A 12,237-nucleotide genomic window follows, 5' to 3' on the forward strand; every position below is an offset into this window, starting at 1 on the left:
AGATTCCTGATTCCTCATTTCACATGCCACCTAAGACTTCATTACAAGACTGCCTTTCTTTCCAAGCTTTAAAAAAAAAAAAAAAAGTGAAATTCTGCACATAGTCTTCCAAAATCCCGTGTGATTTTTTTGTATGTGTACTGTTTTCATACCACATACTTTTCTACTTGGAGGTTATTCCTTCTATGCCCCTAACAGGTAGAAGTTAGAAGACAAGACCAGAGTCTACAATAAAATGAGAGTAAGAAAGAGAGAGAAGAAAAACAGCTTGTTTTTCATATATTTGCTCATTTGAATTTGACATGTTTGAAAAATTCTGACTGGCTAATCAACAGATTTGGGAAAAGAAAAGGCAGAATCACAAAATTATAGCCTATGGATAAGGAGAACTAGAATTTATGTATTCACATCATTCCCTGATATTTGAACACTTTGCAGAATTCCCACTTGTGTGAGTATCTCACATCATGGAAAACTCAGTATCAACACTAACAGTCCACTCTGTATCAGGACAATTGATTGGTAGAAAGCTCTGCTATTTATTTTGGACTGAAGTCTAGTACCAAGGTTCCTGATTTTATTCCTTGGGGTTATAGGGAGTAAGTTTCAGTCCTTTTTCATATGGCAAAGTTTCAAATAGCTAAAGACATCTGCCATGTTGTCCTTTACCACAATGTTGGTGTGCTTTGGTAATGATGAACTTTGATTTGCTCCCAGAACAAGGCTCCTGAGACAACTAAGATAGTAATTCTCATCAGTGATGAGATGAGGCAAAGCTCTACTCCCCCAACTCCCACAAGCAGTGAGAGACTGAACACTCAGGTCCAACCTCACTAGAGTCTGAGAAGAATGAAAACCAAACCTTATTTCCAGAATTCCTTCTGAGCAGGAGCCACATGAGTCAAAACAGGCTTCCTTCTGTCTGGAGCACCCCTTAGAGCCCCAGCACCTCTGGACCCCTGTACTTCTGGAGAGTGAGCCTCTGATCCTAGGATCTGGCTGAGGTTTTCACAAAGGACCTCACAGTACACAGCTAACTTGTTGACTATGAAGATGTGAAGGGAGATATTTCACACTGACATGTTACATTTTCTCTAATGATCTTCTCAATTCATTTAAGAAGTAAAAATAGAAAAAAAAAGTAACAAGGAGAAGTAACAGAAGTAGTCTGTTAGATGATATGTCCTTCTAAAAATGTATTTCTCTAGTGGAATGCCAAAGTGAATGCTGACAGTACAGTGTTCGCAGAAACTGGTTAAAACACAGAGGCAAGGTCAAGGTTTGAGGTCAAAGACCCGGTGTTGTCCTGCGGTCAGCAATGGGTGTGGACATCATGTGCTAAAACTTGCATTACATTTTGCACCAGCAAAGAAGAGATCAAAGGATTCCAGATCCCTCTGAAAAAGACTGAAAAATAGCTCCTATGGGATCTGAGTCCAGAGCTCACACATGGGCCTTTCAGACTGAACTCAGTTCTGAAACACAGACCACAGTCATTTGCCCCCACACCCACAATATGGTCACATTTCTTCTTTCTGAAATGTTCAAGGTTGATCGATAATACATTATATACACTATTTAAGGTAATATACACATGTCTCAGAGACAGTTCAAAATAAAAGCTACCCACCAGTTGCGTTTACTCTGTGAAACAGAACAGCAGGAACTCCAAGCACAACTGTGGGCGCCCAGTGTAGAGATGACAGGGAAACCTAAAGCTGGTCCAGATTATGGTGGCGGGGAGGACCAAGCTCCATGAATGAGCTCCTCCTTTTCAGTGGGAGGGAGTGGCAATCTAGGTTAATAGCTACATAACACAAGAAGGGAGAGATCAGGAATCCAGCAGAGGAGGAAGGCTTACCAGAAAAGACCCCTCATCCTGAGCCGGTGAAGGAGAAGAAAGATCTAGATAAATGAAAGGGAGACATCAAGGCATTTCAGATGGTGGAAACTGTATGATCAAAATGCGAAGGCAGGACTGTGCAGAATATCTCTATTAAACGGTTGGTCCAATTGGACTGGAAAGAGAGAGTCAGTGAGAGATAAGTACAGAGAGCAGAGAAGTTAGAGGCCAGAGGGTAAAGGGTCTTAAAATGCTTAATTGATAATGAAAACCTCAATTTGTTAGGGACAGAGGAGCTTCCAGGAGGAAGAGCTCTTTATCACTGGCATGATATAGAGTTGCTGGTGCAGAGTGATTTTTTTTAAAAGCAGGCTGATTTTAGTTGGTATTATTATTGTATTTAAACAAGCTACAGACAACGCATCTCCCTTCTGCCTGCGCCCATCTCCCCTACAGAAACTTTCTTGTGAGACACCATGCTCATATTTGACACAATTCATTCTCTCTCCCCCTCACTCTCTCTGTTAAGTCCTTACGTGAGCTAGTACTTACCTAGTCTAGGCATAGGCTAAACGTTTTACCTACATTCTCTCTTAATCCCAAAACGACTTTGTAGCCACTGAGTCAAATTCAGATATCCCTAATACTGAAGAGCATTTCCTTACCCAGTTTCCTTACTTTAACTGTCATCAATAATTAGTTTTGCAACTGTTTGCAACACATTTGTATCATGTTTTTAAACCATTATTGTTCATAAGTTTTTCTTTCACATTCTCTGCTGCCACCATCTGGCCTCTTGTAAAAATTTCAAGCTTTTCTTCCCAAGTCATTGTCAGCCTTATCAGCGTTTAGCATTCCCTTGAAAAAGAACCAAAATATGTGTAGACTGGATTTATATTACTGAGGAATTTCGAATCTTATCAATAGATTCTCCTTTACTTGTCTACACTGTGTGAGGGTCATAAAGAGATTAAAATGGAAATTAATTGGCTAATAAATTGTACTGACCAAAGAAATTTACAGCAAATCAGCCACTGGGCCAAATGCTGCTGAGGGCTGTGTCAGTTCTCAACTCAGAGAGCAAAGTGACTTTGATGCATTTTCCCATTGCTTGACTGTGGGAGCCCTGAATTAAGACAGGAAGGTAGGCAAATATCAGAAAATCAATAGGGCCATGAAAAAGGCTCAGAGGGCAGAGAAGGAACACGCAGAGATTTAGCACTTAAGTCATGGACTTCTAAAAGGCTGATAGTCGTAATCCTATGAAAAATAAAACATGTTCACGTTTGTAAGAAGGGGAAAAACAACAAAAGCTTTGCTAAATCCTTACCATTATCTGGTTTCCTCTGCCAGTCTCTACCTTCTATAAACCACAGCACTGAATTCGATTCTGCCTCATGTGGGAGGGAGGGGAGAGGAACAGAGGGGTGTATATTAAAATGAGAGCAGGCTGACGCAGAAAGTGCAACAATCCTCCCTCTCATCTGGCCTCAGAGTCGTCGAGCTATTCATGAGCAGACCAGCTGGTTGATTTCTAAGTGCCTTCCCAGTTCTCACACTTTGATTCCCTTCTTTGAGCGGGTAACCCTGGTACCCTACTGAGATTATGGGCATATTGAGGATGGAAGGGGAAGCAAAAGATGTTTAGTGCCTCCCACTTTCCAGGCACCATGTAAGAGTCTTCAAACCCATTACTTCATCTTCTTAATCCTCACAATAACCCTATGAAGTAGAGATCATTATTCTCATTTTACAGTTGAGGAAATTAAAGTTTATGAGCTCAGAGATAAGATAAGCAGCCCAAAATCATGCAAGCTGGTAGCTTAAGGAGCCAGGATTCAAATCAAGATTCATTTAAATGTAGAAATGAATGAATGAAATCAAGAAAGGTGTGCATTCTTCTCTTTTTTAACAAAATAAATATTTTCACTTACACTGTATATTTCTTTTCTCACCGATCACTGGGACTAAACTTTTGTTCCACTTGAAGCCACTTGTCAGTCAAATGCAAAAGTGAATATAATAATATTTAACACTTATCCAACATTTACTGTGTGTCTTCTCATAAGGACACCAGTCATATTGGATTGGGACTCACCCTGAAGACCCCATTTTAATTTAATTATCTTTAAAAGACCCTATCTCTAAATACGCTCACATTCTGAGGTACTGGGGCTTAAAGCTTCACATATGAATTTGGGAGGGGTGGAGTGGACTGGGGAGAGACGTAATTCAGTCTCCAACAAGTACTAAAAAGAGAACATTCTAACAGTTCAGAAATTAATTATGTGCAGAGCTGGGTGCTTCTTAGTGATGTTAACATAAATTGTCAAATGAATATTGCTACTACATTAATCGTGTTTAAAACTGCCCTTTTACCTTTTATCTCCATCTCTAACAAAGTGGAAGGCAAACTATTTTAATATGTGGACAAAATAAGATACAGAAATTCTTAAATATTGATTATGAGAAATTAATTTTTACTGAGAAATTAAATATTAATTTTGAGAATATTTCCTGTGCTGCCTCACCAAAAAAACAGACAATATCTGATTTTTCCAGAAATAAAGTTCTGCTTCCTTCTATGATAATTCTTATCATAATTTAAAATCTAGAGTTTAAACTTTGCAACAGAAAACATACTAAAACTCAGCAACTTAGAATTTAATATTAGTTAGTTGGGATTATAAGAAAATTTGTTTCAGTGCAAGATGATTTCAGATATTTTTTTTTTCTTCTGGTAAATATGTGTTTGATTGCTCCCATGGCAAGAACAAGATTTTTCAAGCAAGTAAGTATTATTGTCTGGAACATCCTAGGAAGAGTGTGAGATTCATGTTTCAACATATTAAATATTTGGAATAAATTTCCGTATTTCAAAATAAATATGAAAGCCCCAGTAATCAGTTTTTTAATTAATTAAATATCCATACATACAATTATCAATTTCCTACCTTTAGTACAAATGAAACTGTCTCAATATAAGAGAAACTGCTAGTAAGCAGTAATTACAAGTCTACTATACTTACATTTTAAGTTTTCATGACTAACACAAAGAAGAAGAGGAAACAGGTCCTCAAAAAGTAAATTTTACCCTAAGATTTGAACTATAATAACAGAAGTACTTTCTTATTCTAACGATAGACACAGGCCTGGCTGTGGGTTTTAGAGTTTGTTTGATTTCATTTCTTTACATGAAACCATAAAAAAACCATAAGCACCTGAATAAACTATTAGGTGATAGGCTCACTTCTAAAGTCAACTTCAACATCACCAAGAAAAGTAGGTGACTACTTAAGTGCACCTAATTGATAGCATAGGAATCTTGGTTGTCTATAAAATTATATCAAATTAGATTTAACTTAAAAAAGGAGTTAAGGGCAAAATAAAATGTCTATTTAAGAGAACATAAACGCCAAATCATTTTCCAGATACCTACCATGTGTGTGGTGGGCTCTGTGTCAGGCACTGCACACTAAGCCAATGTTTTCTAAAACAAAAGGTCTTCAGTCATCAGTCTAAGAATGACCTAGGGGGAAAACCAGAAGGGTCTAATTAGGCAACATTTGAATCCACTATGATAAATAACTGGGTTGGCATCTATAAGAGAAATTAATTACTGGTGCTTAGAGTCAACTGTAGAACTAGGTAAAAACCTTCTGAATTCAGAGCTGAATAAATGTCATACAGATAAATGAAAGGATCAGAAAGATGAATTAATAATTATACTCCTATTCTTCCATAATGAACAAATTATGACCTACTACAATATCATAAAAAGGTTTTTTAATTCCTTTTTATAGATCATACAGAATTAAGAGCGCTTTGCTAAACACCTGAAACTAACATTGTAAACTGACTACACTTCAATAAAAATTTAAAAATTTTAAACCAGAGAATTAAGTACAAGAAAAATTACAGTTAAAGGCAAATGAAAAGTATCAAATCTCTTAAAATACTAGAAGGTGCCCACCATCACCCATGTGTTCACTAAATCATTGAATTACATTACATTTTTTTTTTTTTTGCCAAGCCTCAGTTATACAACTTAGTGAATGAACTATTCAGATCTTTTGCCCCACCTCATTGCGTCTAATAACAATTCGTAGAGCCGGTCACAAATCACCATTATCAAAATAGAAAATAAAGTTTTAATGTGTGGAATATCAGTTTGCAATTTATTAGCCACACTGAAAAAATATTTGCTTTTACTGAGCACTGAGCCTTGTATAATGGCTTTAAGATTTGAGACAGATTATTGGTGGATGCCCATTGTTCATGACATTACTAAGGTTAATATAGATAATTTATACTTTCCTCTATTTTTAAAATATCTATAATTGTCTTAGACTACTTTGACCTCCACTCAAGTTTCCATATTGGATTGCCCAAGACATTTATGTATTTAATCTTAAAGTGTCCCACAAGATAATGACTCTAAAATATGGAGTTTTTTTGATTGAAGTAAAATTGGTACATGATATTATGTAAGTTTCAGGTATACATCGTTATAATTTGACATCTGTCTACACTACAAAGTGATCACCCCCAAAAGTCTGGTTACCATTCATCACTATACAATTGACTCCTTTCACCCATTTTGCTCACTCCCCCACCCCCTTCACCTCTGGTAACCACCAACCTGTTCTCTGTATCTATGAGTTTGTTTCTGTTTTGTTTTGTTTGTTTATTATTTTTTTTTTAGATTTCACGTATGAGTGAAATCATATGGTATTTGTCTCTGAAAGAGTTTTTTAAAGTGCTGCAGAATGAATCAATATAGACAATCTGTTTTGAAAACAATTGCTCAACTTAAAAGATTTTTGCAAAAGAGGCAAAGATTCCAACTCTCCTCAAAGTCAGCACCAGGTCCCCAGCTCTCACTTAGTTGCTGTAGACAGAAATACATAGTTTGGAACTTTAGCCAGTGAGATTTTCTAACTTAGGGATTGACATAAACACACTGTCTTCCTACTTTCCTGGCCCTTGGAGATATTTCTCTGCAGTGACAGAAAGAGTGCTTCAAACCCTACCAGACTTGATCCATTTCTCCTACTTTACGAGAAAAGCAAAATCAAAAGAATTCTGCTTGTTACTCCAGACCCGGTATGTTTTCAGGAACAGCAGTTGCTCCAACACGTGACACAGTGAACTGACTTCCCAGCAGACTGACCTCTTAATTTCATCTTGTTCTGAAAGTAAGAGAACAATGACCTCAGTGATGCTGAAGCAAAACCCTCAACCACCAGAAAGAAAACCTTAGTGCCCACTCGGTCACTCACCGGACTGAGCTCAGGGCTAATGCATGTCTGCCACACAGAGAAGCATTTGCTTCTGAACAGGGGTAATTCCTGAGGTTTAGCTCACTCATGGCAACCTTGCCAAGCAACCTACGGATCAATTTATGAAAGGATACCTGTGCCTCAGCTGTTTCTTGTTTCTGTTTTCGTTTTCAACTACTCCATGTAGAGAAAATGAGAAAACTGGAAGAGTTGGAAGTAACCACCCCACTTCTCTCCACTGTATTGCCAATTTTCTAAAATGACAAGCCTTCATTTACTTTCCTTTATCATTCCTCCTGTAATCTGGCTTCTGGACCCAATCACTAGGGCCTGACAGTCGTCAGACCCTTTCTGATTGCCAACTGTGCCATCTACTCTGAGCACACACAATCGTTTCATAATTATTTCTCTGACCCTCCGTTTTCCACATCTGTAAGTGCAAATCATAATAATAGTACCATTCTTTTAAGTTTGAGAAGATTCTGTTAAATAGTGTTTGAAAAATATTTCTCAAACTCCTGGCACACGAATTTTTCCATAAATAGTATTATTATTATTTGTTCTAACTTCAATGGTCCTTGACAGATAAAATTAAACATGAATCAACACTAGAGGTCATAATCGGAAAGCAACCAAGTGACAGCTGGATTTTAATTTGCTTAAATGGAATTACAAAACTTGGAATCTAAAAAAGACCAGAGTCCAGGAGTCAGCAACCTATAGCCCACAGGACAAGCATAGCCCACCAGGTTCTTGCAAATGACCTGTTCACTCAGTGATGTGTTGTCTGTGGCTGCTTCCGTGTTTCCACAGCAGCACCGAGTGATCGTGAAATAGACTGGATGGTCTGCAAAGCCTAAAACATTTTACAAAAAATGTTTGCCAGTCCCTCATCTATTCTTACCACCTTCATTCTCCTGATGAGAAAATTAAATACAGTCATATAATACCAAGCATTGCTAAGAAATTTCCCAATGTGTTATCTTTATTAGTTACAGGAAACTTATATGTGTGCAGACTGTTCACTGACAGAAATAAAACCTGCTTCATTAGCCTGCTTTGTTGTCTCTATGACACAATGATGATTCCTGGGGGTCCCACAGAACGTGGGATTTTATTCCGACACTATATATCTAGCACTTGCACTGTAGGAAGGAAAGTAGTTCCCATTAGGACCAGAAAAATCTGAGGCTAAGAAAGATAACACAAGCTCATGCCAAAACCTGAACTTTACTTAATGTAAAGAAAAGGTGGCAGCTTCCAACTTCAGCACAAAGTAAGAGCGTCAGATTGCTGAAGACACTACTGTTCTCTGGAGACTGATGACCAGAGTGATCCCAGAGGCAATTTTTAATTCTCATGAGACGGCTTGCTTAGATATTTCCGGGAAGAAGCAGTGAGTCCTGAGAAAGAAACATGTTATTTGTTTCCTGGTAACTACTTGCAAAGGTTGGTAGGAGTCCACCAGACCAGACACAGGCAGGAATAGGGTGGGGCCATGGCATTTAATCCGTGGCTATAGAGGGTATCAGTGGATTGTCCAGAAAGAGGGACGTTCCATGTGTGAAGCTTTGATTTGCTTCTATTATATTTATGTTCACTTCCTAAATGCAGAATGAACATCACAAACAGAAGCATCTCTGGAGTTCCCAAGGGTAAAGCTTAGTGTCAACCTAAAACTTTCAAAAGGGTTACACACACCCCTCTTCCAGCAGTGTCATCAGGAAGGCAGAGAAACATAAAACATCATTTCTCTTTTGGAGAAACCAGCTCTATTTCCTTCTATGTCACAGGGAATGGCATTAACCCTAAATAGCACGGATGTTTAAAGGATGGAGAAATAACCCACAGCCTTTGCTAGGGGAAGCCTTCCTATGTAATCTCTATGGTATTGTCCTACAATCACCTGTCTCAGAATTACCAAGTGTGGTTGCTAAAAATGCAGATTTCTGGTCCCTGCGCCAGACGATGTGAATCGGCACCTCTGTGTGCCTCGCCCAGGCACATGCATTCTCTACAAGCTTCCCATGTGACTCTGTTGCAAGTGAGAGCCTGGAGACTCTGAGTCCATTGAAGAGGGAACCAGCACTGAATTAGTTTTGCCACTGTCTATCCTTGTTACCTGGAGCAATTTACTTAAAATGGGTGTCATGTGGTCTACCCTGCTAGCCAAATGATTTATTAATTTTGAGAACAGGAAAGAGTCCAAGGTGCCATGTCAGTGAGAAGTATAATTACCTGGAAGAGACTAGTGCACTGAGCCGCAGCAGCTAAACTGCTTGAAGGCGGGGGTGTGTAGAAGGTACACGGTGGATAGCATGGCTTTTTTTTTTTTTAATGTACTCAGGGGAGAGCATTCTATAAAATGTTATAAAATGTTAGCTGGGCTTTTCATGTTATGTTGGCTCTTCCCTTTATCTCATAAATTTGAGTAGACTAATATCTCACATGTACTTTTGTGAGGATGAAGAACATCTCAGAAATAAGCAATTTACCAAAGATCCGTGTAGTTCTGCCTGTTTGGTAGATTCTGCACAATTGAAATGTCTAGGGGCAGAGCCTGAGCTACCCCAGATGAGAAACCATCTAAACATTTGAATGTTGCTACAGACTAAACTAATGAATATTTTACTCTCACCAGCTGCTTCATAATCCTTCTCCAGCCTAAAAGCCGTGAGATCACAAAATCCAATTTCACCTTCTCTGGGGCTTTGTGCCCCTGTATATACAACAGCCAAATCTCTTTGGTATTTTACTGACAAAACAAAAGGCAGCAAAAGCAGATGTAATTGAAGTCACTGCTACCAAATAAATCCCAAACCTGTTCATTTGCTCTTTTCTGCTACAATATACAGTTCAAAACTGTGCTCCTGGACCAAGGGACTAAGTGGCCACTAAAATTAATATAGGTGTGCTGGGAAGCAACACGCCCTTCCACTCAGTTTTTTTAACAAAATTATTCAGTAAAAGATGCACCAGTGAATATTAATAATAATAATAATAATAATAATAATAATAATAATAATAATAATAATAATAATCAATAACATGTATTGATTATATGACTGGCTTTTTAATACATCATCCCATTTAATCCTCACAACAAGTCTATGATGTAGATATTCTGCCCATTTTACAGATGAGGAAACTGAGAAAGCACTAAAGATTGCAATGAAGATCACAGTATGTTTACTAAAAATCACTTTAGGCAGTCAGCATAGGTTTACTTGGCTCCAAATATCACAATTTAAACTGTTAGAGTAAGATAGACCTGATAGCTTTGGTGTATCTGTCTCTGTTAGCAAACTAATTCTTGTTTGAATTGAATCAGATTTCTCTGTTAGTTGTTACAATCATTTTTGTTTCAAAGCTAGGAATTAATCCCAATATAAGCGACACTTTAAGATACACTATAAAGCATGTAGTAAGGTGCTCGGCAAACATTTGCTAAATGAATGAACACCTCAGTATGTAAGGGACCTGCCAGGTATTTTAAATTCTAAATCCTCTTCCTTACAATGAACAGCCATCAGCATTATTCTCATGCCAGTTGTTCAGCAGTTCTTCACAGGTAACTTGTCACTGTTAGTAACTGCAGAAACAGTTTATAAATTATTTTTTAAAAGAGTGTGAAGTTAGGGGGCAGTCCGCCAGCTTACTCTCACTTCTGACACCAACTGCAAGTTCAGGGGTCCCAGGACCACACTTAGGTTCAGTAATTCACTAGAAAGACACAGAGCTCACTGGAAGCTCTTATATTCATGATTATGATTTAGGATACAGACGAGGTTAGGTTAAAAGATACAGATTAAAAATCATCCAAGAGAAGAGGCACATGAGGCAGAGTCTAGGGACGATTCAGGAGCTTCAAGTTGCTCTCTCTCCATGGACAACATTACTCAGGGTGTGATGGTACACAGCAAGCACTGCCAACCTGGGGCGTTCACTCCAGCCCTAGCGTCCAGAACCTTTGTTTGAGCTCTGTGGCTGACCACCCACATGGCTGCGCTTCATTTCCAGACACTTGAGTTTAAGCTGACACCGTATGACTCAAAGCTTCTACCATCAATAACATTGTTAGACTATTTGGCATGGCCCAAAGCCCCCCGTCACACAGACACACCCCCTATCAGGCACAACATTGCAAGGGCTTAGAGCTTACCTCCCAGAAGCTGAGGGTAGAGGGCAGAACTCTCTCAGGCAAGGTTTAATTCTTCACTGCAATAATGGTTAAAGGAAAAAACCCAAGGTTTTTTCAAGAACACTACTTTCACTTGCATTCTGATATATTTTCTGGCGTAGGAGATCTAGAGGCCCAGTTGCAGCTTTAGGGCCAAGGTGTAAATGTGAACATCACCTTCCAGCCTTGTTGTTACTTCATGAAAATATGACTTTAAAAGGAAACAGAGCTGATTTAGAAGGCAGTCAAGGAACTACTTACAAGTGTAAGCATAGATTAGCATCAAGATATAATAGAGACCAGTGTTCAATTATGTCATGTGATCAAATTAGACAATCTAAACATGAAGGCAGATTTTAGGGTTTCCTTACTTTGGGATCCTGTCCAACAACTAGACTCTGAAATCAGGCCTCTCCTACACAGCTGTTCCCCAAACCAGTCTTCCTCTTAATTCTACCATATTTTCTTCCAGCCATTCCAAATTACTTGCTGTTCATTCTTTTGACCTCTAAGGAACTGGGTGGTTTGTCCATCTGGAACTACAAGTTCTATACCATTCTGATTATTTATAAATATGCTGAAGTTTCAAAGGCTTATGTCTTGTTCCAATTATTTTAATTATTAGGTCTTTGGGTTGAAGGCAACAGCAACTTAATTCCAATTAATTTGGGCAAGAATTTTGGACACAGACACACCTACAGGGAGAACCCCCTGTGATTCCTGTTGCTTAAGCCAACCAGTGTGTGTTACTTTGTTACAGCAGCCCTAGCAAATTAATATGCTATGTTATTTCTGATGTATTGACTGTCACATTTTATAGTTGTCTCATCTGTTTGGTCGAAGTCCAGTACAGTCCATAAAAAAAAATTTTCTCTTTTGTATACACAACTTCAATCTCTTATAGTTCATTGCCAGTCATCAGCCTACATTGA

The 12,237-nt window shown here is 38.4% G+C and overlaps 1 protein-coding gene across 17 annotated transcripts in view; it reads right to left on the bottom strand.

Moving 5' to 3' along the window:
- Nucleotides 1-12,237, bottom strand: part of FRRS1 (ferric chelate reductase 1) — a 342,186-nt gene that overhangs the window by 101,340 nt on the left and 228,609 nt on the right. For 9 of the 17 annotated variants that reach the window (XR_012509148.1, XR_012509146.1, XR_012509147.1 and 6 more), the window contains one exon: nt 5,283-7,035. The gene's annotated coding sequence lies outside the window, so the exon portion shown is untranslated. Of the gene's footprint in view, nt 1-3,173; nt 3,234-5,282; nt 7,036-12,237 lie in introns of all 17 variants that reach the window. The other 8 variants (XR_012509139.1, XR_012509132.1, XR_012509141.1 and 5 more) reach the window with 6 other exon arrangements.

Source organism: Camelus bactrianus, chromosome 9 (assembly GCF_048773025.1).
Source record: "Camelus bactrianus isolate YW-2024 breed Bactrian camel chromosome 9, ASM4877302v1, whole genome shotgun sequence".
NCBI lineage: Eukaryota > Metazoa > Chordata > Mammalia > Artiodactyla > Camelidae > Camelus > Camelus bactrianus.